Raw genomic sequence first — 26,894 nt, 5'->3', positions numbered from 1 at the left:
GCAAGTACATAATTTAGCAGCTATAATTTTAGAATGATGCACAGTTTTTACGTACAATTGGATATCATTAAATTATTTTACTATAAAAATAATATAATAAACATGCCTATGATTTTCATTACAGGAAAATTACAAGTGATATGTTTCCTGGAAAAAAACACAGAAATATTCACTGCTGTCAAGTTTGTATGTCACAGACTTTCAAAATTATAAAGCAGACTAACTTATAACATTAAGTTTTTCCAAATACATTGAAATCTTAGATAGCAATAATAATATCAGTGATTCCCTCTTCCCATTTTAAGAGCTTCTTTAAAGCTATACTTTTTTAAAGTGTTGTAGAACAACTTTCTCCTCTTAATACAATGGGAAATTAAACATAATACTATTTGATTTATATAAACAATATTTAATGAAGGGTAGGATACCATGTTTAGGGGTATTTGAACTGGATTAGCACAGTAAATACTTTCAGAAAGTTATTTATTTCACAAGAGAGACTATAGAATGACTGGTTATACCACACTGAACCACAAATTAGATTACCACATTTAGCCTAGTGAATTGTACCCACATGTATAGCTTATTAGTTTGCCACACACCCCTTGCAATTAGACCATAGACTTTTAGATAAATTCTAGTTTCTTAGTGTAAGTAATTTATCTGATTAAGTAATTTTACATCTATTTTCTTAATCCTCATTAAAATAACAAAAACTGAAAAGATATTCTTATAATGGTCTAAAGTATTTCACTTTCTAGTTTTCAAATTTTTATTTATTTATATCCCACCCTTTATTATTACAAATAACTCAAGGCAATGAACATATCCAACACACCTTCTTCCTCCTGTTTTCCCCACAACCACCACCCTTGGAGTTTAGTTGGGCTGAAAGAGAATGACTGGTCAAAGGTCAGCCAGCTGGCTTTCATGGCTAAAGTGGAAATAGAACTCAAGGTTTCTAGCCCCTCTCCATCTTTCTAGCCTGATGCCTTAACTACATACTTTGTTTTATTGTGCTTTGCTTTATTGAGCTTTAAAGACACTGCATTATTTTTTGTCAAGACTTTACACCAACAAAAATGTCACAATTCATTGAAGGCTCCAACAATGTTCAGAAGGTATTTTTCAGAAATAAAGTGTTTTAAATTAATTTAGTTAAGATATGTACATTGCTTTTTAGATACAATATTATTATACACTTAATAGAGTATTCATTCATTAAATGTATTAGTTGCTCAGCTTACCATAAGATATTTCTGCGTGGCTTACAATAATAAAAGTATACATATGCATATGTTGCCTATACATATACAATTTAAACATACATAAATTAAAATAAAAAATTAGTGAACGGCAGCACAATGGGGGAAAGCGAGATCTGTTTTTACTATATCAACTACCTCCACTGTGCTATTCCCAATCCAGCTGTCAGAAACGTGTGTTTATACCTTTATGAAAGGATAGAAGGGTTGGGGCCAACCTCATATTGGGGAGGGAGGGAGATGTTCCAGAGGGTAGGAGAAATAGCAGAGGCAGTCTTCTTGCTGGATCCTGCTAGCTGGAAAAATCAGGCTGATAGGACCTGCAGCATGCTTCCTCTACTGGTATGGGTGATACGGGTCAATCCCAGTGGGGTGAGGCAGTCTTTCAAGTAACCTGGACCATGAAGGGCTTTAAAGATGATCACCAACAATTTGAATTGCACCCAGAAGCAGACTGGCAACCAATGCAGCTTGCGGAGCAGTGATATTACAGGGGCCATCAAAAGTTCCCATGTTACCGCACTCTGCACCAACTGTGGGCTTCTGAATGCTTCAGGGTAGCCCCATGTAGAATGCAGTGCAATAATCCAACCGCATACTGTAGTGTAAAAATAACTTTTATATGCACCGCAAAAAAAAAATGCATATGACTCAGTTTATTGCGATGTAGGAACCTCTGACCTAAATATTTATATCTTCTAACTAGCCACATTCACATTTTTTTATATTCATTATGCCCTTTAGTCTCCCTAGCACAAAGATGACTGGATGCATTTGAAAGGATGAGAATACCAAGGTGAAAATGTATACCAAAAACAAAGTCACATTTTCATGGTTTGGCCATCTATTACATTTGAATGCAGAATCTCCTAGGTTTTTTGAACAAGACAATGTCATTATGACAAGAAAAGTTCTCTCCCATGTCTGATTTTGATACTGTGTAAACACTGCATCCAAGTATAATGGAATAGATATGACCATTGGTTGCAAACCCAAACACTTATATACTTAAGATCATTAGTTTCACTCTGACCAACTGAAAACAACTGCAATACATCCAGGATACAGAGCAAGGGTCTACGAATGAACATTATCAATGTTATCAATGTTATAGCACCAACATCAGCATTAGCCTGCATTTCAGGATGCAGGGGGGAAATACTATATTTAAACAAAAGCTATTTCAGTGTGTTTCCTTCAAACGTATTTATTCCTGACCAAATGAGAGAAACCCCATAAAACTGGACAGCAGGAATCACCCTCTCGAATTATATAATCCCTGAGATCTGGTCATATGACAAGATACCTCACTATTACTAAGCAGAAACACCTAAGTTTTTCCTCCTGAGCATTTTTCCTCCCATTTTTCCCTTCCTCCAACAAGGAGGACATCCTTTCCAGGAATGGACATGCATTTTGGGTGTGTGCAGAATGCCTCATAGAATATACACTGCTCTGGTTGAAGTACCTTTTTGTCTCCATGGAAGGCAGGTTGAAACAGTTTCTCAGGTGAAGGATATGCAACCATTTGCCCTTTATTAATAGCAGGGTTAATTCCACCACTTGAGGCCTGTCCAAAGGCATCCAGGAGACCCTTCACACACAATCAGGGTCTCAGAAAGACAAGCTCCCCCCCCCCCCCAGCAAGATCTGAAGGGCTGAGCCTCCTTCCTGCAGATGCTCCCTGCTTTTATCCTCCTCCTTTCAACGAGACAGGTTGCTGCCGTTTTCTGCCCTCCATATAATGTATGTATGTATGTATGTATGATGTATGTATGTATGTATGTATGTATGTATGTATGTATGTATGTATGTATGTATGTATGTATGTATGTATTCTCCTCACAGCTACGGAAGGGCGGACATCTTTATCCAAGCAACTCCCAACCTGTATTCACCTTTCGTCCTCCCCGTACCTAAATCCTTTCAGGTACCAGAAGCTGCTTCTTTCCCTTGCAAAGGTTTGAGCACCTGCAGGGGAAAAAGGGTGTCCTTTCCCTCAGTCTGTTGGGGGACAAGTCATTGCCCCCCTCTTTTTTCTCTCTCTCTCGCGGCGCCCATGGAAGGGCTAGGCCCGAATGCACCGGGCCCTCCGATGCTGGAACCCCCCTTACGCACACAGGTCGACGTAACCCCTGTGGGGTGGGTCAGGCCTTACGCAAATCTACCAGTGGACCCCCCCCCCTCCGGGCATTGCCTTGGCGACACCCGAAGAGGCAGAGATGAAGGGGGCCTTCTCCTTCCGCCACATTACCTCACTTCTCGCTTTCACCTGACCCGCGAAGCCTCTAGGACTCCCGAGCAGGTTCCCCGCGTCGCTCCTGCCGGAAGTACGTGCCGGAAAAGAACCGTCCTCTTATCTCTCTCTCTCTTTCTGACTCTCGCCGCTGCCGCTGCCACCGTTGTTACCACACACACCAGGCGTTGTCCGGAACTAGCCGGCGATCGCGTGAGCCCATGGGACCTGTAGTCCGCTTCTCAGAAAAACTACAGGTCCCGAAAAGCATTGCGAGGGCTCGGGCAAAAAGAAAACGGGGAGGAGGAAAAAAAAAAGAGGCCTCGGCAAGGCGAGTGGGGAGGGGGGAGGAGCCGGCGAGAGAGAAGACCAATTAGAAGCCAGAGTCGGAATGATGGGCGGGGCTTTGACCATATTAGGGAGAAAGGGGCGGGGCGAGGGGGAAAAAGGATGGGCGGGGGAAGAGTAAAACTCTTCGGGCTCCACAAAACGCGGCAGAAGCGATCCTGGAGGCGGCGGTCTTGCTTTTCTCACAGTTCCAGCGCAGGGAGCGGGTTGAGAGGTTGGCGGGTTCGGCTGCGCCCCACCTGAAGCCCTTGGGCGACTTCGCATCAGAGGGTTTTTCTCTCGGACAGGTAAGCGCCGCCAGCCTCTCCTGCCACCAGCACAGCTCCTCCTGGGTGTCTTGGCTTGCGATGAAGCAGCTCCGGTTGAGGAACGCCGGAGCGCCCATCTCGTGTTGTGCAGTCTTTAAAAGGGGGGATCCTTAAAAAAAAAAAAATCCCATCACTCGGTAAACGAAGTGCAACGTGTGTCCTTTAGGAGAGCTTTCCGCTTATTCACAAAAAACACTTACAATGCTTTTAATAAAAAAATTCTTAGTACCTTCTATTTCAGCAGAATAAACGGCTCCAAATATATTTAGGGAGAGAGAGAGAAAAAAATTCACATTGCAATATTTGGGGAATTCTCAAATCACTTGATCATGATAGTCTTTTGGGGTCGATTCTTTTTCTCCTTTGTTTCCGCCTTTCTGCTAGGTATCCAGGTCTTGCTAGATCTTTTCCCACCTATGTTGCATAAATTTCCCTGAGCAAGGCTTGATACTTTTTCCTGACATTTTTACCAATGCTTGTTTTCACTTAGATGATGAGACACAATTAGGTTTTTAACTGAAGACCCTGTGAGTTTCATTCATTCTCTTTTTTCCTCGCATGTGTCCTTTGCCAGGGCATCCTAAACAATTGTAGCACCCGGAGCAGAACTTTAAAATGCATTCTTTTAGTACTGGGATTGGCCTTTATGGGTTAATATAAGGATAAATGGTTGCTTATTGTATCCTGTAACATTAGCAGGAGTTGCAGTTAGTGTAATAAATTCCTTGAAAGTTTTATGTTGATTGACTGTTAACATGATCCTTTGTGAATTGTGTATCTCCCTCTGTATTAGAACAAGCTCATTTTTATCTATTGAAGTCGTTGGGAATGTTGTCATTGTTTTCATGTGTACTGAGATGTAAATTTTGTGTTTTAAAAAAGTGGGGGGAAATGACCTGTCAGTTATCAAGATGTGGATGAAGAAATACATTTATGGGTTTTTCTGATTAGTACTGATTAGGTTAATCTTATGTGAATTGCATAGTACTAATATCTGTGTAAATCTGTGCAACGACTACTCTGTACAATAAGATATTCCAGAAACATTTCTTGAGAAGATCATTCAGTCTCTTCACTTCAATTGACTATACTGGCCTCAATGAGGAATGTAGAAATGCCCAATTGTCTTTTAAACTGCAGGCTGAGATCTCTGTGAATAAGACTTCAGCGCTGTAAAGAACAGCAATCTTCTCTAGTCCCAGACCAGGAAATTTTTATTCTATCCATACAGTGTTGTCAGATTGATCTGAATACTTGGTTCTTTTTTTAAACAAATGTTGTCTCCTTAACATGTTGCAATTCACATTTCCCCCTCCGCATTTAATAAAAATGCATCTTAATATTACGTTATGTAAATTTAATTTGTGGACTGTAATAGAAATATGTAGAAGGGAAAGGGGGTTTTCAGATTCATAAATGTCAGCATGACATTTTATATCAGTTCATTTTAAATTCTTATCAGTTTTCTAGATGTTTAGAAAACCAGGTGCAGGAATATTTGTATCCCTGATTATTTACTTCCAAATTGAAGTTCTGCCAAAATAAAATTACCATCTGGCTTATCTTTCTTTACATAACAATAAAAGCTTCAGTGGGATTTAGTTTCAGTGAGAATACCTATAACATAAACCATATAATCCTGAAAATATTTACTTATAAAGAAATATTTCTAAAGTCTATGATATGGCCACTTATGGGGTATATTTATTACTGCATAAAAAGAAAACACATTAAATTAATTATTTAGTGCAAAGACAGAGCAATTTTAAAATAACTGATTTGTGAATTAAAACACATTCTAAGCATTTGGGCTTTCTGTGACGATGTAATTGCTTATGTGATATGATGTGATCCATATTTCCATTCCAGGCTTTGCATATAATGTAAGTCTATTAATTTAATCTCATTCTTATATGTGGTTTAGATAATGCTTTTTATAGTTCATCTCATGGGTGTTATGCCATTGATCTTTCATTCCCAAGAATTTGATGAAAAATATCTATGTAGGTGCTAAATAAATCACATTGTGGCTTGTCTGAAGAACGGACTGCTGATTTGATTTGGACATCGTTAAACAACCACATCTGTTTTCAGGATCACATAGCTGTTTTAATAAGCTACAGGAAAATATTGTATTTACAATCCTAGGCATTCTGAAATAGTTTTTTCCTAAATAAATCTGAAGCTTTATACATTCATATTTTATCCAGATACATATTAAGATAAATCTGTCTCCTGAGTAAAACAATCTTTTTTAAGGTTTCTTTTAAATCTCCCCTTTATTACTTTATAAGTAACTTAAGATGAAGAACATACATCGTTTTTCTTCCTCCTCCTATTTTTCCTACAACAACAATGATGTGAGGTGAGAGAGAGCGTGACCGGCCCAAAAATTATCCAGCTGGTTTTCATGACTATCATGGGACTAGAACTCAGAGTCTCCTAATTTCTAGACTGGTACTTTAACCTCTAGACCAAACTGGCTCTTAGCTATATCTCAGCTAGGATAAGTTTAGATCTGCAATTATAATGAGAAGCATTCCTTTTCTTTTTATATTGTACATGGGGAAGCTTTGCTTGGGCATGTGGGTCTTATAACGTGGCAGAAAGATTTGCAGCCTGAATTTTAAGATCATCAGTTTTTCCTCTTCCTGTTATCTTTTTTTCCCTTGCTGAATGGAACGGGTAGGGAAAAGCAAGTACTTTACAAGAGATCTGAACAGATTATTTGTAGAGGTATTTTGAAATTAACCTGAGAGCCACATGCAACCTAAAACCATAGGTTGCTCTATATACCATTTTTAATGAAGTTCATGTGTTCTTTAGAAGTTGCAAAGAGGCAATTTATCCTTCACAACAACAGGACATGTTTTCTTTTAAATGGAAGCATCATTAATTTTAGGGGGGGGGGGGAACCAAAGGCTTGTAACCATTCATTTAAAAAAAAACCCACAAAGTTTCTGTTGTGAAAGGAAATTTTATAACAAACTTGTAAGCTAGACTTTGCAACTTCAGGTTAAACAATCTCTAGTTTCCCATAACTTATTTATTCTGTGTCTGCTTTCATGTAAGCTATTATTTAGTTATTACTATGGAATAGGCTGCAAGTGTTCACATATTATGCTGAACTTTGGATTTTTCACAATCCTAGTTGTTTGGATTAATACAGAAAACATTATGGCTTTGTGATGAGTATGCGGGAAATTTAACCTCTCTGTCCTAGAATTTTCAAAATCATTTCTGGCTCAGGCTGATACCCATTTGAATCTTAGATTCATAGACTAAACAAATGCATTCAAATAGTGGCAGTCATTACACCTTATGATAATGGATTTCACAGGCTCTTTTTGTGCTATATTAAGGATATAATCCTTTTTCCCTGTTCTAAACCTTCAGCTTTATTGGAGGACCCTTGCATTTAGCATTTTAAAAGTGAAAGGAAAAAAAACCAAAGAGTTTCAGTCCCCTAGTAATTCAAGTGGCACTTTGTCCAATTGTGATGTTGCTACCCATTACAGTTCTGTTCCCTATGTCCATCAAATTGTTTGTAGTTACATAGTGTAGTAGTAGTAAAAGTAGTTTACATAGTAAAAGTAGTCACATAGAATAGAGAAAGGTTTCTGTGCACACTTTTGCAGCAGTGTGTTGCTTCACTAGATGGGTGATGTAGAAAGAAACATCTGGAAGTTGTAATGTACAATGAGTTGTTCCTCCGACAGTTTTCTGCATTGCAGCTCCTATATAGTTTTACATTTATCACAGGAAGAATCAAATTACAAGCATCATCTAAAGCATGTTACTCCCCCCCCCACTTTTTTTTGCAGATGTAAATATCTCTAGGTTAAATTAAAGCTTGTTCCATCCAAAAAGCTGAGAAGGCTGTAGTCAAAAATGCAGAGATTGAAGATGATGTACTTACTGTAGATGGGCAAGCATGGAAATATAAGAAATTGGCATACCGTTTTATATGACAGTTGTGGTTTCTTGAATAAACCATAAATTAGACTGAGCTGGTTTAGTATAGATTACTCATAGCAGAGATTGCATGAGAAACTTTGCTTCTGAGATTTTACCTCAGGATGTTGTCTAAGAAATCTCTTGGTCCAATTCAGTCAACAGGGGAGCTGGCCTAAATACAATGAGTTTTCCCAAGGCTTAAAATGTCTAATTTGTTCTCTGAATTTTCTCAGACTGAAAACCTGGTTTGAAATTGTATTTGTGCTGATAAAATAAAGGGAGACTAGTTATAGATCCATTTCGAGCTATTTAGCTCTCATCAGCTAGCCATACCCTTACTGGGATTCGAACCTGGGCTGTATTATACACTAGGCAAGAGTTTTAGCCACTATGCCACAGGCTTCTCCTCCTTTATCAGCTGAGCCAGGGAAATAAGTATGTGTTTGTGTTACAACCCCTGGTATGACCTAATATGGGAAATCCTTCCCATATTAGGTCATACCAGGGGTTGTAACACAAACACATTATATATATATATATATATAAAGGCATACCAGGGGTTGTAACACAAATACACACACACACATCCTGCTGAAGAGTAGATTACAGTACCTAAACTCCTGAATCATTATCATTATTGGAACATACTTTAGATAATCCTGAATTTATTGTACTCTTTACAAACAGTTAATGGAGATCTATCTCAGTAATTACCATTATCTGCAAGGACTCTGGTGTAAAGAGTTAGTAAAACTAGATTAGCAAATCAATAGCAAAAGGTCTTTAAATTATTGAGCACATTTCCTATGCTCTTCAAAGGAGTCTAATTTGACAATGATTATTTTTCATGTTTGCTAACTCCCCAGAAATTAGAAAGGATTAGTTATGTTAGAAGTATAAATTGGAAGAAGGGAGGTTTTTTTTTTCCTGGGCTTGTTCTGTAATGTGATGTTCTGGTTTGATATCCAGAAGATTGTTCATATGCGTGTCATGAAGATCATTATACTTTTAAAAATGCAAATGTAGTTTTGACTTATCTACTAAAACCTGGAATGTATCACTACATGCAGAATAATGGCTTAAGCATGGAGGAGAGCAAAGATAGTCATTGTTCATCATTTCAAGTATAGCACCAGCCTAGATTAATAGTCTTGACATGTATGTATGTATGTATGTATGTATGTATGTATGTATGTATGTATGTGTGTTACAACCCCTGGTATGCCCAAATATGGGAGGAAGCTCACTACTCCCTCTTTCTGTCCTTTGGCTCATCACAGAAAACCATCCAGGCAGAAAACCATATTTTTATTTTTAATGTTGCCTTTTTATATTTGTGTTGTATTTGTGCTGATAAATAAATAAAGGGAGACTAGTATAGATCCATTTCAAGCTATTTAGCTCTCATCAGCTAGCCATACCCTTACTGGGATATATGTATATGTATATGTATATATATGTATGTATGTATGTATGTATGTATGTATGTATGTATGTATGTATGTATGTTGTATTTGTGCTGATAAATAAATAAAGGGAGACTAGTATAGATCTATTTCAAGCTATTTAGCTCTCCTCAGCTAGCCATACCTTTACTGGGATTTGAACCTGGGCTGTATTACATATTAGGCAGGCGTCTTAGCCACTAAGCCACAGGCTCTCCTCCTTATCAGCTGAGCCAGGGAAATAGGTATGTATTTGTGTTACAACCCCAAATATGGGCATACCAGGGGTTGTAACACAAATATATATATACATACATACACACACACATATACATACATACATACATACATACATGCGCATATATATATATATATATATATATATATATATATATATATATATATATGTTATATTTGTACTGATAAATAAATAAAGGGAGGCATACCAGGGGTTGTAACACAAATATATATATATGTATATGTATATGTGTGTGTGTGTGTGTGTATATATATATATATATATATATATATATATATATATATATATATATATATATATATATATATATATATATATATATATATATATATGATATTTGCTTTTGAGCTGCCTTTTTAGGGACATAACAGAAAGATTGATGAATATTACATTGTGTGATCAAGTTTAATTGTTTTAAAATTGAGCTAAATGATTTGTTTTTTATATGATAAAATATGTTTTGTTGGATTTTAATTGTCTTTCATTTCTTGTCTTCCTTCCATCATCTTTCCCTCCCTCCTGATTTTTAAAAAAATCTTCTACAGAAAAATAGAATGAGCAAAGCTTAAGGAAACATGTCAAAGATCAAAATTTAACGGTACTCTGACCAATAGTGAATTGCCAGAATGTCAGATAACCTACAGATTTAATGCAGAATATGGAATATAGGACTTTTTGAATAGGATATTTGGGGGGGGGGGCGTTTCAAGAAAGAGCTGGTTATGGCCAACCCTGGCACTGTCTTGGGGGGGGGTGCATAGAAACCACCCCCTTCAAGATAGCAACTTCAGTTGTGTAGTTGTGGCAGCAGATTATCTTTCTAGATACTCCCTTTCTTAGGTCCTCTATGGTCAAACTATATACCAGACTACACTAAAATGGGATTAATTCAGTGTTCAGCGTATTGGGAAGGCACAGCCCGAGGTATAAATATATAACATAATAGTGATAATATAATGCAGTATGGAAAGGGAGTTTGACAGCCATCTGACAGCCAAGTGACTCTGAGCACATTTGAATTAGTTGCATATAAATATTTAAAGAGGCATAATACCAATGACTTGGGTAAGAACAAAGCAACTGTTTGGATTGGGGTCTTTTTTTTTTTTTTCAACGCCATATCCTAGGAGGGATTTTCAGTGCAACGTAGTAGAAAGCTAAAGTAGGTGCATAATCTGAGCAGCTGAAAGGTTCATCAATCAACAGAAACTGGAGAGTACAATTGCGTAGTCATGGATATAAAAAAGAGGGAGAGGAAACACCTTGGTGGAGAGGAAAAGGATCAGAGGAGAATCCGTGATTATATGAAATGGACAGACAGGTTTTCTGGACAGCATTTCCTCTCCTGTTTTAAAACAATGTCAAACCTATTTTAGCACTTAACGTTAGGATTGCTGTGCCTTCCAACTCAAAAACAACAGGTGAACTACAGCACAAATTCCAATCATAGGGCAGAAAACGGACTCTGTAATTGATAAACCACAATCAGTCCTCACCACCCATCGTTTAACACCTCGTCCATCCCAAGAGTACATCTAGCTAACACTGGGGGGCGTTTTTTGAATTTTTTGAGTGAATTGGATGCCCGATGTTTTATAGAGACTTCAGGTGCCTTGTTCATCCTTGATAATCTCCCCTAAAAGTAATCTTATTTTCCTAATTTTTGCTCTTTCTCATCCTTTTTTTTCATGCAACCTGCTCAGAGTTGCTTTGCTACCAGGAAGGCAGCCTCTACATTTCATTAATAGCAATAGCAATAGCACTGAGACTTATATACCGCTTCACAGTGCTTTACAGCCCTCTCTAAGTGATTTACAGAGTCAACAATGTGGGTCCTCATTTTTACAACCTTGGAAGGATGGAAGGCTGAGTCAACCTTGAGCCTGGTGAGATTCGATCTGCCAAATTGCTGGCAGCCGGTGATCAGCAGAAGTAGCCTGCAATACTGAACTCTAACTACTGCGCCACCGGGGCCCTAAATACCCAAAACATAGGGCTAAAAAAAAACCTCTGAAAAAAATCCCAATGTCAGGGTTCCAAATAGCATCCAAAAGTAAATCAGAGTCCAAGGCAAAGTATTGCTCAAAGTTCTAATTCATTAAGAGAGCCATGTTGGCACATCTAGGAAAACCTGAATCTGAAAACTTCCCGGTTTCCCCCACCCAGTTGAAAGTTCAAGATCTTGCCCCCACATCCACACGTCCATCACATGGTCCAATCTTCCATTGCCATGCTGGCAGTTCCACCCATCCAGTTCCAGTCAGGTGCAGAGGTGCAAAGAAAAAGGATGACCTTGGCTTTCTAGAAAGAGTTTTGTTATGGCTACATAGCATCTAACTCTCTACAATCCCCCCTCCCATTTTCCCACAATAGAAAATGCATAGTAGAATAATAGAAAGTGTGGCAGGCCAAAGATCCAAAAAAAAATAAAAAAAAAATAAGATGGCTGCAGCCCTGATACCAACTTTTTTTTTTTTGCTTTTGCTAATTGCAAGGATGTAATGCTGTTAGTGGTAATCTTGCTGCTCTATTCTTTTTTTTAAATGTGGTCCTTCATCAGAAGAAAAGTGTCCTCCTGGATGAATTTTTTGGGGGAATATCTTCCTTTAGAAACAAATTCTTTTGAATGAAGCGGAGCTTATACTTCTCAGTAAACTTTCTTGGGATTTGTGCTCTGGTGTTTACAGCAACCACCGACTCCCTTTGCAATATTTTCCACCTTTCCTTTCAGGATGTAAGAAAAATATTAAGCCCACTGGCAGGTAATTTGGGAACCAAGCACCTATACTCATTTATCATCCTTGTCAGAATAAAAAAAAAACAAATTCAGAATTTGATTCAAGCCATTATTTCATCCAGGTTGACTTCCAGGCCTAACTTTATAATTTTCTGGTGATCTCTTACCTGATTCTTTTAGCTTTTTCAGTCACATGTTGTCATCTGCTATTGATTTATTGATTAGGTCTTAAAAAAACCCGCATAATTAGATTTTCTCCTTGAGAAGTCACCTGCTGTAGGCAACAAACATGATTATCCCCAATGCATAATATTTTGGAGAACAGCATTCTGTCTTCAATTTTCAACACTGCTACCCCTCGAAAACTTTACATAATTGTAGAAGGAATGCCATGCAGATTAGCAAAAACACTGTCTTAAAATTAATCATAACTTGTCCTTAGTTGATATATCAATGTAGGCATCTATCTGTCTTTCTCATTGCCTGTTCAATCAGGTTTCTATTGAGATGATTTCCTTCATATGTGGTAACAGTGAAAGTAACAGGCCATAAAATTTCATTCTTGCACAAAATCATTACCCAATCTTGTTGGATTTTTTCCCAAAACCACTAGATTCACACATGATATTGATCATATGAGAGACACATTGCAGCAAAATGGCTGCCAAACAAATTTACTAAATAATAATAGTTTATTTAACTCATTTATTGAGCCAGCCACAGGTAAGAAACCAAAATTAAAAAAAAAACATGCTAGTGGCTTTAGTATGATATGTCAGCAACATACAAATGTGACTGCATGTTTCCAAAACATGTTGTAGTTAAGGAAGGGGTGAGTTGATACCAGTAGAAATCAGGGTGCCAAATTTGCATTTGCAAAAATACTATATTATCCTAAGACTGGTTATTAAAGGAACAAGCTAATGGTGTGAAATAAGTTAATCAGTAACAGGGAAAAGGTAAGACTAAACTGGCACATTAAAAATCTAGCCCAGAGGAGTAAATTTAGGGTATAACCTGACTACTGTGCAGACTAGCAGATTACAGGTGGTCCTCATTTAATCACCACCTACTCAGCAATCTTTCAAAGTTATGATGGCCCTGTATGAGTTACAATCGATCCTTTGGTTTCTTAGCCTGCAGCAAAAGCCCCCTACTATAAAGTAACAGCAAACTGTGGTTAGTTGACCAGAATGTCCACAATGTTTCCTGCTGGCTTACCACAAGAAAAGTCAGTGGGGAAGCTGGCAAGAAGTCAGAGGTTGCAGTCAAATGAAGTCCTCGCATAACTTGCATGGTCCTTGCTTAAGGACAACAACCAGGACTTCCAGAACTGTCCTTGCTAAGTTGCAAGGGCAGTTGCAAGGGCCTACCTTAGCAAGGGCTAAGTTGCACAGTCATGTGATGCCGTGCTTCATAACTACATCACTTAGCAATAGCTATTCCAAGGACGACCTGTATAATATAGTAGAGCTGAAATTAATGGGACACTGGGAACCAATAAACTCTTCGTTATATTTTATTAAGCCAGCAGGAATAACAGATGTTACTAAAAAATATAGGACAAAATTCACAGAGCAGGCAAGTTGTTAGAAAGTGGACTCACAGATGTGAGCTGGATAGTTTTCCCCAAGCTGGACATTCTTCAGAAGTATTGATTCAATCTCTAGAATGTTCAGTGATGGCTCTACTGGCTGGAAATTTGTAGGAGATGATATTGACAGCCAGGGCTCCGAAGGATCAAGCTTCAAAAGAAATCCAGTTATTTATTAGGAGCAACATGTTGGTACGAACCCAAGTGAAGCCAACTCTGACCCCATGTAATTTATGGCCCAATTATGACCCTGTTTTCCCCCTCCCCCCCAAGGTGTGTCATAAATCTCATTCTCCAAGGAGCACTTTCGCTGGCTGTAGTGATCACTCCCCCTCTGACTGCTGTGGTTAACCTGGGAGACAGCCTTAAGAAAGATATGCCTGGAATGTGCTTCTGTTTGTGGCTGCTGTTCTGCTTCATCAGTTTCCCATCCCTCTTGCCTATGGCAACTCGAGAGCAGGCCAGGAACGATTTGCGAGTTGACAGATACATCAGGAGGACATTCGGTTGGGAAAGCAGCTGTAAAGGCATTTTGAATAATGAGATGGGGAGTGTATAAATTTAAATAAATAAATATTAGTTTGGGGTCAGTAAAGAAATTAGAATAACGTGAGATCATTAAAATATTGGCCTGCTTTCAATGAAAGTTCTTTATGCCCCGGCCCGCAAATATCCACTCACTTTTTCTAACTCTAATAGCAGGTCAGGGCTTACCATAAATATTTCTTATATTCCTTATTCTAACAAATGCATCTTCAACCGTTCTCAAAAGCCTTAGCTATAAGTTCTTGGAGCACTGATTTTCATCTTTGTAGAAGGGCTTTTCCAAAGGACTTAAGAGAGCAGAGCAAATATTTTGGAAAATATTTTTTGACACTGCATGATAATACATGCAAAGCACTTCGCCTTTCAGTTATTCAAGCGGCTGCATCTTTTTCCAAGCTGACATGCTTTTTGTTTTTTTAAAAAAATAGCCAGAAATCATTTATGAAGTAGATATATAAGCCTGGAAAATAACATAGCTGTTTTCCGGAGCGAGGGACAGGAGGCTCCAGTGGATGGTATTGACGCGCCCATTTGGCCACGAGACTGGGATGAAGCTGAAGACACGCCTCTGTGCTCCACCCTTTCTTCTCCAGTTCATTTCAGTCCGGCCAAATAGCGAGTCATATTTTAAACTTTTCCTGCGATTTCTATCTCTACTGGAACCTCCTTGCCTTTACAGCCTCTGAATCTAGCTCTCTGTTCTAGCCTATAAGTAGCTCTATGTGGTTTTCCTTCCTAACCACCAGGGAGCATTACTTTGTATCCCAGGGATCGGAGAGAGCGCTAGAGGTCCCCTTCTCCTCCCCTTTCCCTGGAAGACCAGGACATGTACTTGGAAGATTCCTGCGCCCATGTGTATCCTAGGGAGGATCAGGTCCTACCCAGGTCCACACTAGCTCCTCAAGCTGGAGTAGCTCAAGATCCAGAGAATTCCGGCTGGGATTCTCTAGATGTAGATAATCTGCCAAGGTGACTGCAAAATCTCATCGAAAGAGCAATTGCCTCTGGAATCGCGCATGGATTGCAGCAGCAGACTGCTCGGTCCTTAGCACCAGATCAAGGTGGGAATCCTAGGGCCAGCTCATCCCAGGTTTGGCCTCCATCCAATCCCATGAGCCACCCTGCTTCTCCTTCCCTGATTAATGAAGGCTCAGTAGCAGGGGACAGACCCCAGAGAAATCCTGACCTATTTGAGGATGAGGAGGATGACAACCCGGAGCCTCTGGCATTTACTGGACTATTCCCCCCAAATTTATTCTGGTCTCTTCTACGCAAAGTGCATGCTACTGCACAGGTAGAAGAGGAGGGGGGGACAGATGGAGCTAGGGAGGGGGCTAAGGAGGGCGCTTCAGATGGGCCTGCAGCAAAAAAGCCTCAGGGCCCAGTTTTTTCTGATTTCTGCCCCACACCTCTTCCTGGAAGTCGTGAAGAAACAATGGGAAAAGCCCACTGTGTTCTCAAACCCTGGCAGTAATGACAGACATTTTTATAATATTGAGCCAGATTTCTCCCAAGCATTACAGCTACCCACCATGGACCCACCTGTGGTGGCCCTGGCATATCCTGCATCTCTGGTGGCCAAGGATATAGCAGACAACCTTAAGGCAGATGACAGGAAGGCGGAGATGACCCTGAGGAAGACATTCCAGTCTGCGGCCTGGGCCATCAAAGCAGCAGCATCGGCCTCATTCTTCAATCGCACGGCTATCCTGTGGATAGAGAAGATCCAGGAACGCATTCCCCCAGAAGATGTGCAACTGCATCAGGATTTAAACAAGTTAGTGGCAGTGGCGCAGTTTTCGGCTGATGCCACACTAAATGCGATGAAGTTTGCCTCCAGGGCTATGGCGTCATCCATGACCTCCCATTATCTCCTCTGGGTCAGGGGGTGGCAGGTGGACAGCAAGTCCAAATGGCAGCTGGCATCGGCCGACTACATGGGGGGCTCCCTCTTCGGGGCAGCCCTGGAACCACACCTTGTGGAGGACAAAAATAAGAAAAAAAGTCTTATCCACCTCGGCGAAGAAGGCGGAGCAAAGGTCAACCCCGTTTTACCGCAAGCTCTCGTACCATCCCCTGGAACAGGAGGCTCAGCAGAGCAGGTATTCTTTTCCCAGGTCAGAGAGGCCATCTGACCGCAACTTCAGTAGGGACAGATTCGGCTTCCAGTCTCAGAGAAGCGGCCCTTTTGAGGGGGAAGTGGGCGCCCCTACCGCCGGGGCAAATAGGTTGAACCCAACCCCATCCATTGGCAATCGCCTGGCTCTCTTCTCCGAGGCCTGGGCAAGGATTTCCTCTGATGCCTGGGTAATCAGCACAGTCTCACATGGGCTTTGACTAGAGTTCCTCTCCATTCCCCCAAACCACTTTCGCACATTTCCTCCTGTGCAAAATCTAGACAAGCACAGATGGATGCGTCAGGCTATTAAGCATCTGCCTGACATTGCCGCAATAGAACCAGTCCCCTCGGACCAGGAGGGCCAGGGGTTCTATTCAAACCTGCTCCTTGCCTGTGTTGTGGGAGAATGGGAATATGGAGATAAGCCTCAGGGAGTTGGAGAGCTATTCTCAACTTGAAGCTCTTGAGCCAACATCAAGTTCAAGATGGCCTCGCTTAAATCCATTCTAGCAGGCATACGGGAGGGGGACTACATGGCATCTATAGACCTCACGGAGGCTTATCTCCATATTCCCATCCTCCCACAACACAGGCGATTCCACCGGTTCTCCTATCTGGGTCGCCATTACCAATACAGGGCCCTACCCTTTGGGTTATCCTCTGCACCTAGGTCATTCACCAAGGTACTGGCAGTGGTGGCAGCCTACCTAAGGTGTTTCCCCATTAGGCTGCATTGCTACCTGAATGACGTCCTCGTCGATGGGTCATCCCTGGGTCAGATGAGGGCAGACCTCTTGCAGGTCATGGACACCCTTCAGGGACTTGGGTTCTCTGTCAACTTTGAAAAGAGTTCCCTCACCCCGTCAACTAGAATTCTCCATTTAGGGGCAGTTATAGACTCCCGTGCAGCAAAGGTTTTTCTCTCCCCAGACCACAGGACCAGTTTGGTTAAGGTGGTTAAGCAGGTCCGTAGGGACCGTTATGTTCCCATAGCCCTTCTATCCAGCTTTTTGGGGAAACTCACATACTGCATCAAGGTAGTACCATGGGCACGGTTGCATGCCAGGACTCTGCAGTGGCGACTCCTCACATTCCAGAGGGCCAACACCAGCAGCTCACTGGCCAAGGTCGAGGCCACCCCTCAGGTACTGATTTCCCTCAAGTGGTGGCTGTCCCCAGCCTTGCTCAAGGGGTGTGAGTTCAGGGACCAGGAGCACCTCGTTCTCACCACGGATGCCAGCCTGTTTGGCTGGGGGGCGACCCTGGAATCCCAGTTGGCGCAGGGCCGGTGGTCCTGGCAGGAGCTCCGACACAACATCAACTGGCTGGAGCTCCAGGCGATCCATACGGCGCTTCAAAATTTCCGGACTGCCGTCGAGGGTCATCACGTCCTGGTCCTCACCGACAACGTGGCGGCCAAGGCCCACATCAATCGGCAGGGTGGCACACGTTCCAGGGCACTGCATATCAAAGTGATGTCGCTGGGCAGAGAGGCGTCCAACCTGCGATTGATCCAGGTGGAGCACATCACGGGGATCGACAACCATCAGGCCGACTGGCTCAGTCGGGAGACGGTGGACAACGGAGAGTGGAGCCTGTCCCAGGAGCTGTTGCAGAACATCTGCCAGAGGTTCGGACGGCCAGTAGTGAACCTCTTCACCACTCCGGTCAACACCCAGCTTCCACGGTTCTTCTCTCGGTTCCTAGCTTGGGGAATGGAAGGGGTCAATGCCCTTCGTACAAGGTGGCCAAGGGGCTACTGTACGCTTTTCCTCCCCTCCCCCTCCTTCCCGGGCAGAGCTGATCCTGGTGCCTTCTCACTGGCTGAGGAGACCCTCGTTCGCGGACCTCAAGATCCTATCAGTCCAGCCTCCATGGCGGATTCTGGAGGGGGAAAAAGAGCCCCACCAAGGGAAGCAAATGCACCCGGAGCGACACTGGCTGCAACTAGCAGTGTGGAGATTGAGCGGGAGCACCTAAAAGGAGCTCAATTTTCTCTGCGGGTGATTAGAACCATAGAGGCCTCACGCAGAAATTCCACCTTGAGGATCTATGACTCTACATGGGTTTTCTTTGTTTCCTGGTGTTAGGCAAAATGGGTTGAGCCCACCAGGGCCTCAGTCCCGCAAGTTCTGGAATTCATCCAGGACAGCCTAGACAAGGGACTCGCCCGGAGTACTATGCGCAGGCAACTAGCTGCCCTTGCCACGATCCTCCCAGGCGAGGGCCCGGTCCGTCTCACCCAACTACCCATTGTGAAGAGGTTCCTCCGGGAGGGGGGTCTCCAACCTGCACCCCCCCCAGTGGTGCATAGATTCCCCACATGGAATCTTCCCACCATGCTATGGGCTCTCATGGAGGAGCCCTTTGAGCCATTGAGAACAGTTAGCTTGAAGCACCTAACCCTTAAGGTGGTATTCCTAGTCGCTATCACGTCGGCTAGAAGGGTGTCAGAGCTAGGAGCACTTTCCTCCAGGGAGGGCTTGTGCAGGTTCCACAACAACAGGGTCGTGTTGAGGTTAGACCCAGCATTCCTTCCTAAGGTGAATTCCATCTTCCACCGTTCCCAGAAACTTGTTCTCCCGGATTTCTGCCCAAATCCGGCTAGGGAACAGGAATAGCAGTGGCACCGGTTGGACGTATGATGGGCCCTGTGTATTTACTTGAAGCGGACGGCCTCCTTACGGAGGTCAGAGGCAATCTTCCTATCCTTCCAACCTTCGTCTCTAGGTAAGAGGGTAACGCCTTCCACCATTAGCCGGTGAATCCGCTTAGCCATCTCCCTAGCATATGAATCCCAGAGGTTGCCAGTGCCGACCAGCATCATGGCACACTCAACGAGGAGTGCTGCCATCTCAGCAGCTTGGACCTCCCAGGCCCCAATTGATGACATTTGCAGAGCGGCTACATGCGCATCCCCATCGCTGTTTATCCGACATTACAGGTTGGACGCGTTCGCATCAGCTGATGCGGCGTTTGGGCGCAGGGTGCTACAGCAGGTTATTGCAGAGCATTAGTTCCCCGCTCATGGGACTTAGCTTTGGTAGGTCCCATCCACTGGAGCCTCCTGTCCCTCACTCCAGAAAATGGCAGTTGGTCTTACCTGAACTGCTATTTTCGGGGCTCGGACAGGAGGCTCCAGTTCCCGCCCTAGGTAGTAGGATAGCTGGGGTGGTGGGAGTTCTCTTTTGTGCCTTGTTTTCAGGTTTGGGGGGAATTCACTTTGATGAACTGGAGAAGAAAGGGTGGAGCACAGAGGCGTGTCTTCAGCTTCATCCTAGTCTCGTGGCCTAATGGGCATCTCAGTACCATCCACTGGAGCCTCCTGTCCAAGCCCCCAAAATAGCAGTTCAGGTAAGACCAACTGCCATTCTAATGGTTCATAATCTTTCAGAGGATATGAACAACTTACCTTGTTCTCCCTTTGCATTCTGCAAATTCAGACATATGTGTAATGTGATCCCACCCACTTTGCAACCTTCAAACTCCTCAATAGTGACCATAGAATTGTCCAACCATTATTCAAGTGTAACACAAAACCACATTTCCTTTATTAGTTGATTAATTGAAGTATAGCACATAGGTGCACTATTCTCATTTCCCCCAACTACTCTTCCTAATTGTAAGTTAAATAATGATTTAACATATATTATTGACAATATTTCCACTCTCTTTGAGTCAGTCAGATGAACTTAGGCTTTGATCTACAGTAGCTGGTGATCCTTTGACAAGTCATTGATCTTTCATCAACGTCTTCCATAATGAGAGGATTAGGCCCGATACGAGTCTTCTTCCTCTTCAGCACTGTTCTACCAGTAGTGTTCTACTTGAATGCTCCGTGGACTTTGTACCACTCACAAACGAACAAATATTCAGTAGCGCAAACACGTTCTAATCCGTTTTAGAGTCACTTGCTGTCCTTTCTCTGGACTGAAATGAACAATTTATCTTCAGTAGGTACTAGAGCCTGTCTCACTCTGTTTTAGGCATTGTAGCTGCCAATCATTACCCCCAATTCCAAGTTTCTTCTTTCCAAAGAAAACTCTACCTCAGTGTTTCCTTTTAAAATTTATCCCTGTGCTAGCCCCATATCTCTTTCTTCTAAGAGAATTATTAGCTACCAGAATCCAAGCTACGCATACTTTTGCTTATTAGCAAAGTGATTGTTTTTATATCTTCATGGATCCATGGATACTTGAAAAGACAGTGAGAAACTAGGGTTGAGATCAGGCTCATCACACTATGATAAATAATATGACTGTCAAGCTCCAGGGAAATGAGGAGATGCAGACAGTTCAAATGGGTATAAAGATTTATTGCAAGCTTAAACACTCTACAAGAATCTGAACTACTAACAGTCAAAGCAATTTGGCAGGAGATAAGAAATTCAAGGTGGGCTGAAGTTAGATCTCTTGTGGACATGAAGGAACTCATGACTGATGATGTATTTGACCCCTCCCTCAGGCTCAGCCAGGTCATCTCTACACTGGCTTATCAATTGACATTGAAAGGTACTTCATGGCTTGAAGGTGAGGGAGAATTGTAAAATCAATGTCTGAATGATGCTGTCAGTTACATTTAATAGCATGCAGTCATGTAAGAAGATAGAATTTCTAGAAGAGTACGTTAATCTTACCTTTCTATGTGTCAAGTGAAAACTGTAAGATGAAACCTCTTCCGCTTTAGAGTTGTGAGATGCATTTTCCTTCATAGATGAAACATAAGCTATTAACTTCCCTATAAATCTAAATAATAAGGTTTTCTATGCAGCTTGTATATCTATGCTATGGTTGACACATTCCAATGTTGCTTGGGTCAATATCTTGCAATGTTTTAAAGGTGAATTTTCTGTATCTTCAGGATAACCTTCCACTTTCCATCCTAAAGATTTTTTAAAAATATTTTAGCATTCTGTGTTGCCCATAAAAGTACAGTATTCTGGATTGTAAATATGGTGCAACAGATCTTGTGACTAAGGTCACAGCCTACACTCTTCTGATAACAAGGCCATTGTGCAAAATTGTACACTGTCATGGGAACCCCAAAAATGAAAATAAAATATTCCAAATTGCATCAAATTTCATATATCACCTACTTTGGGTATTCCAGTATCTGTCCCCAAAATCACCACATGACCAGGGAAAACAAGACTCACATGGAATGTTGTTAGATCGGGTTTATTGAAAATAGACACATTTAGTGTAAAAAAAAAAAGATTAAGTGGGGTGGGATAAAGAATCTTTGAAACTGAATGAACAAAACTTCAACCCTTGTTTGTTAGCGAATTCATTAAAGTGAGGTCTCTCTTAATTGCCTGAAATTATTCTTCTCAGATATCTTAGCTGAAGGGCTAATGGCTCTTTTTTTAGCAGATAAGGTTGAACTGTGAACTGCTCTTCATTTTTCATATTTTAAAATATTCTCTTTTCGTTCTTAACCTCTGAGAGTTTTCTTGCAATCATGGGTATCATCTTAGGGGGTAAAAGGTGATCCTCTTACTTCCGCAATCAGTGGTATCTCAGATCTAATCAAGGCAACTACTCTCATCAATCTTCCATTACCACCCAAGCCCATACCTGCGGCGCTCACCGGGAATAATCAAGAGCATAAAACATTTTACTCAGTGCCGATTGAGTGGGATGGTCTGAGAAGACTAACATTAAAGGAAAGAATTTGTAGCTGGGGGTTGAAACAAGGGGGTCCTTGGTGCTCTTTGATCTTGTTTGCTTTCTTGAAGTCGTTTCATTACCCTAACTAGGTAACATCATCAGTGCTAGTCAAGAGTGCTGTTTGCTGTCAGATGGTGTTACCTACTTAGGCTAATGAATCGTCTGCAAGAAAACAAGCAAGCTCAAAGAGCACCACTAACTCATGGGGAAAATTCAGCATTATAAAGAATTTGGACATCATGCAATGTTCGTTTTTGATTTCTTACAATTTCTGTTTTTTCTTTGTAAGCAATCAATGCCACAGTTTTCATTTTCAATGAAAAAATATTTTAACCCAATATTTCTTCAAGAGAGGAAGAAGATGAACTCCAAAAGGTTCTTGCTCTTGAAAATCTCAGCTGGTCCTTATAATGGTTTTCAGTTCACCAATTAATATTTAAGGTTGGGGTCTCCTATTTCCTCTCTATACTTTTCCCCCTTTGTTATGACCTTTAACATATTCGTCTGTGGTTTATTATCATACTTTGGATCATCTGACACAATGCAGGATCTCCAAGGAGAATTAAGCCAGGGTATAGCTTCTCAGTTCTTTTTTTTTCTGGAGTATCTTCCCCCCCCCCCTATGGTTGCTGAGCTTATATGTCCTTGTTTTTGCACAATATTCAAAAGTAATTTGATGACAGCAACAACGTACACACAACAAGAGATCTCTTTAGATCACTCTCAGATATTTTTCACGAGTTTATAATATGAACACTGTCAACACATTTATGGAAGCTGTTGGTTATAATTGCTTTTTGTCTCATATCCTGAAGAGACCATTATTTATGGCTTACTATAATACAAATGTCGTGTTGGGTGTATTTAATTAAAATAGAAGCATGTTTGCTCAGGATTATCCTGCTACTTTGAAAAAGTGCAGCTTTCCAACCTGGGTGAATGGCATAGCGAGCCTAAAGAAAGCATACAAATTCATGTTAGGAACCTGAAACCAGCCGCATTAATATTGGGCTACATTTTGTGTTTTTAGTCATGCCTAGTCGAAAAGGGTTCAAGCAATTAACTTGTAAGAAAGCAGAAAAGGGACAGTGATCATCCCATTATTTCTTCATCCATCTGGTTTGAGAGTCTGGTCCTGATTCTTCATACTGGTCATCAGGGCTTTGTGCTCGAGAACAAGCAATTGTCAGGCATGAAGATTCAGGATCACACATAAATTCCAGTTCAGAAGATTCATTGCTCAAGCCTATACACAAGAATCTGGTCAACTAACAGTCGGCACTAAATTGGTGCTAGGTAAGAGTGAATGGAATTAATGAACTTGGAGCATTTGTAGTGACATAATGGTTCTAGGCTAAATCATCTCTTGATTCTGTCCTCAAACTCTGCCTGCTCTTTTTCTACTGCAATAGGATTATTTTGGACCAATGGTATCAGCATAGTTTTTCTGAGCCTTTTTCCATCTTGGCTGGTCATTATCCTTTTATTTATTTATTATTTATTTATTATTCATATTTATAGACCGCCCCCTCTCCCGAAAGGGACTCGGGGCGGTGTACAGTCACTAAAATACGTTATAAAATACATGCAAAACAGTTAAATAATTAAATAAGTAGGTAGGTGGAGGAGGTTACAGACTGTACATGGAATAATAAATATTAAATATAATATATAGTATAATAAAAACTTTAAAACCCCAAACCCAATTAAAATGAATAAATCCCCGGGAGGTAAAACTAAGAAAGTGCCAGGCCAGCTGATTGAAATAGGTGAGTCTTTAACTTTTGCCGGAAGGAACGGAGGTCGGTGGTAGTTCGAATGTCAGGGGGGAGGTCATTCCAGAGGGTTGGGCCCATCACAGAGAAGGATCTACTCCTAGGTGTCGCCCGCTGGCATTGACCAGCAGACGGCACCAGGAGGAGCCCCTCTCTGTGTGAGCGGATAGGCCGCAGGGACGTGTGTGGTAGGATGCGATCCTGCAGGTAACTAGGCCCACTGCCATGGAGCGCTTTAAAGATGGTGATCAATACCTTGAAACGCACCCGAAAGGCCACAGGTAGCCAGTGCAGCTCGCGCAGGAGAGGTGTTACGTGGGAGTAACGTGTACCTCCCATAATAACCCGCGCGGCTGCGTTCTGAACTAGCTGCAGTCTCCGGATGCGTCCCAAGGGAAGCCCCATGTAGAGAGCATTGCAGTAGTCCAGGCGAGACGTCACCAGCGCATGAGTGACCGTGCGCAGGGCACTCCGGTCCAGTAGGGGGCGCAATTGGCGCACCAGGCGAACCTGGTGGAACGCCCCCCTCGCCACGGCTGCCACATGGTCCTCCATTGACAGCCGGGCATCAAGGAGGACGCCCAAATTGCGCGCCCGCTCCACAGGGGACAATTGTTCGCCCCCTATGGCCAGCGATGGAGTCAGCTGGCTGAACCGAGGCGCCGGTAACCACAGCCACTCGGTCTTGGAGGGGTTGAGTTTAAGTCTGTTGTCCCCCATCCAGACCCCGACGGCTTCCAAACACCGGGACATCACTTCGACAGCCTCGTTGGGGTGGTTTGGGGTTGAAATATACAGCTGAGTATCATCAGCGTAGAGATGGTACTCAACCCCAAAACCACGGATGATCTCACCCAGCGGCTTCACATATGCGTTGAACAGGAGAGGCGAGAGGACCGACCCCTGTGGCACCCCACAAGTGAGTGGCCTCAGGGACGATCTCTGCCCCCCTGTCAACACACATTGCTTCCGGTCGGAGAGGTAGGAGCCGAACCACCGCAAAACGGTGCCTCCGACTCCCATCCCCTCCAACCGGCGCAATAGGATACCATGGTCGATGGTATCAAAAGCCGCCGAGAGGTCTAATAGGACCAGGATAGAGGAACAGCCCCTATCTCTGGCCCTCCAGAGATCATCAACCAACGCGACCAAGGCTGTCTCAGTGCTGTGCCCGGGTCGGAAGCCGGACTGGCGTGGGTCTAGATAGTCAGATTCGTCTAGGTGTCGTGGGAGCTGCTGCGCCACCACATTCTCGACAACCTTCGCCAGAAAGGGAAGGTTGGAGACTGGACGATAGTTAGCTAGCTCCGTTGGGTCGAGCGCAGGCCTCTTGAGCAAGGGTCTCACCACCGCCTCTTTCAAGGCGGTTGGTAAGTATCCCTCGCTCAGTGAGGCGCTCACCAGGCCCAGGAGCCAGCCTCGTGTCACCTCCCAGGCTGCCAGTACCAGCCAGGAGGGGCACGGGTCCGTTAAACAAGTGGTGGGTCGCAGCCGTCCACGCAGCCTGTCCAAATCCTCGGGGGCAACAGAGTCAAACTCCTCCCAGAATGGTCTCTCAAGACTCGCTGTTGGCGGCTCGTCTGGTCCACTGACAGAGGTCCACCCGCTCCGGATCTGATCGATTTTGTCCTGAAGATATTCCCCAAACTCCTCTGCTCTACCCTGTAAGGGTGTCTCCCGCGCCCCCTGCGATAAGAGGGAGCGAGTCACCCTAAACAGGGCGGCAGGGCGGTTATCCGCGGACGCAATAAGAGCAGCACAATGTCTACGTTTGGCCGCTCTTATTGCCACAAGGTAAGTCCGCAAATAGGCTCTTACCTGTGTTCGGTCAGATTCGGAGCGCGAGGATCTCCACCTGCTCTCTAGACGTCTCCTGTGGCGCTTCATCGCCCTGAGCTCCTCAGTGAACCAAGGAGCCCGGGTGGGTCGATGCCGCAGGAGAGGTCGCAACGGCGCAACCCGGTCCAAGGCCCCAGTCGTCGCCCTATTCCAGGCAGTCACTAGGTCCTCGGAACGGGAGCGGGACAAGGCTACAGGTATTGGCCTAAGCTCCGTCAGGAATCTATCAGATTCCATCAGGTGCCTGGGGCGGTACCAGTTTATAGAGTCTGGTTCCGCCTCCTCGCGGTGGGGGATAGCGCCAGGGAAGTCCAGCCGGAGGGATGAGTGGTCTGACCATGACAGGGGCGTGATAACTAAATCCCCTATTCCCAGATCACTCGTCCACTGTTCAGATACAAAAATGAGGTCCAGTGTGTGGCCCCCTTCGTGAGTGGGGCCCTGAACTAATTGGGTCAGGTCCATGGCCGTCATGGAAGCCATGAACTCCCGAGCCACCTCGGAAGCCGCTCCCGTTGACGGCAAGTTGAAGTCCCCCATGACCAGAAGTCTGGGAGTCTCCACTGCCGTCGCTGAGATTAGCTCGAGGAGCTCGGGCAGGGCTGCTGATGCATAGCGAGGAGCCAAGTATACAATCAGCAAGCCCCACTGCCTCCCTGGGCCCCAACTCACACCAAGGGACTCACACCCGGGTATCTGAGGGACAGTGAACTCCCTCGGCTCTAAACATTCCCGCATAACCACCGCCACCCCACCACCCTTGCCCAGGGCCCGAGGCTGATGGAATGCTCGAAAAC

General features: G+C 43.0%; 2 protein-coding genes across 2 annotated transcripts in view; one reads left to right on the top strand and one right to left on the bottom strand.

Annotated features, from left to right (window-relative positions):
• The window catches only part of PDCD10 (programmed cell death 10), a 34,402-nt gene extending 30,659 nt beyond the window's left edge, over nt 1-3,743 (bottom strand). Inside the window, exon 1 of the mRNA XM_081953833.1 lies at nt 3,520-3,743. The gene's annotated coding sequence lies outside the window, so the exon portion shown is untranslated. The remainder of the gene's footprint in view (nt 1-3,519) is intronic.
• A 243-nt stretch (nt 3,744-3,986) lies between these two features.
• Nucleotides 3,987-26,894, top strand: part of LOC309393404 (neuroserpin) — a 163,953-nt gene continuing 141,045 nt past the window's right edge. The window contains exon 1 of the mRNA XM_081955595.1: nt 3,987-4,136. The gene's annotated coding sequence lies outside the window, so the exon portion shown is untranslated. The remainder of the gene's footprint in view (nt 4,137-26,894) is intronic.

Source organism: Natrix helvetica (genome assembly GCF_964273705.1).
Source record: "Natrix helvetica genome assembly, chromosome: 5".
Classification (NCBI taxonomy): Eukaryota; Metazoa; Chordata; class Lepidosauria; order Squamata; family Natricidae; genus Natrix; species Natrix helvetica.
The sequence above is the reverse complement of the archived record's forward strand: the minus strand, read 5'-3'. Positions and strand labels throughout refer to the sequence as shown.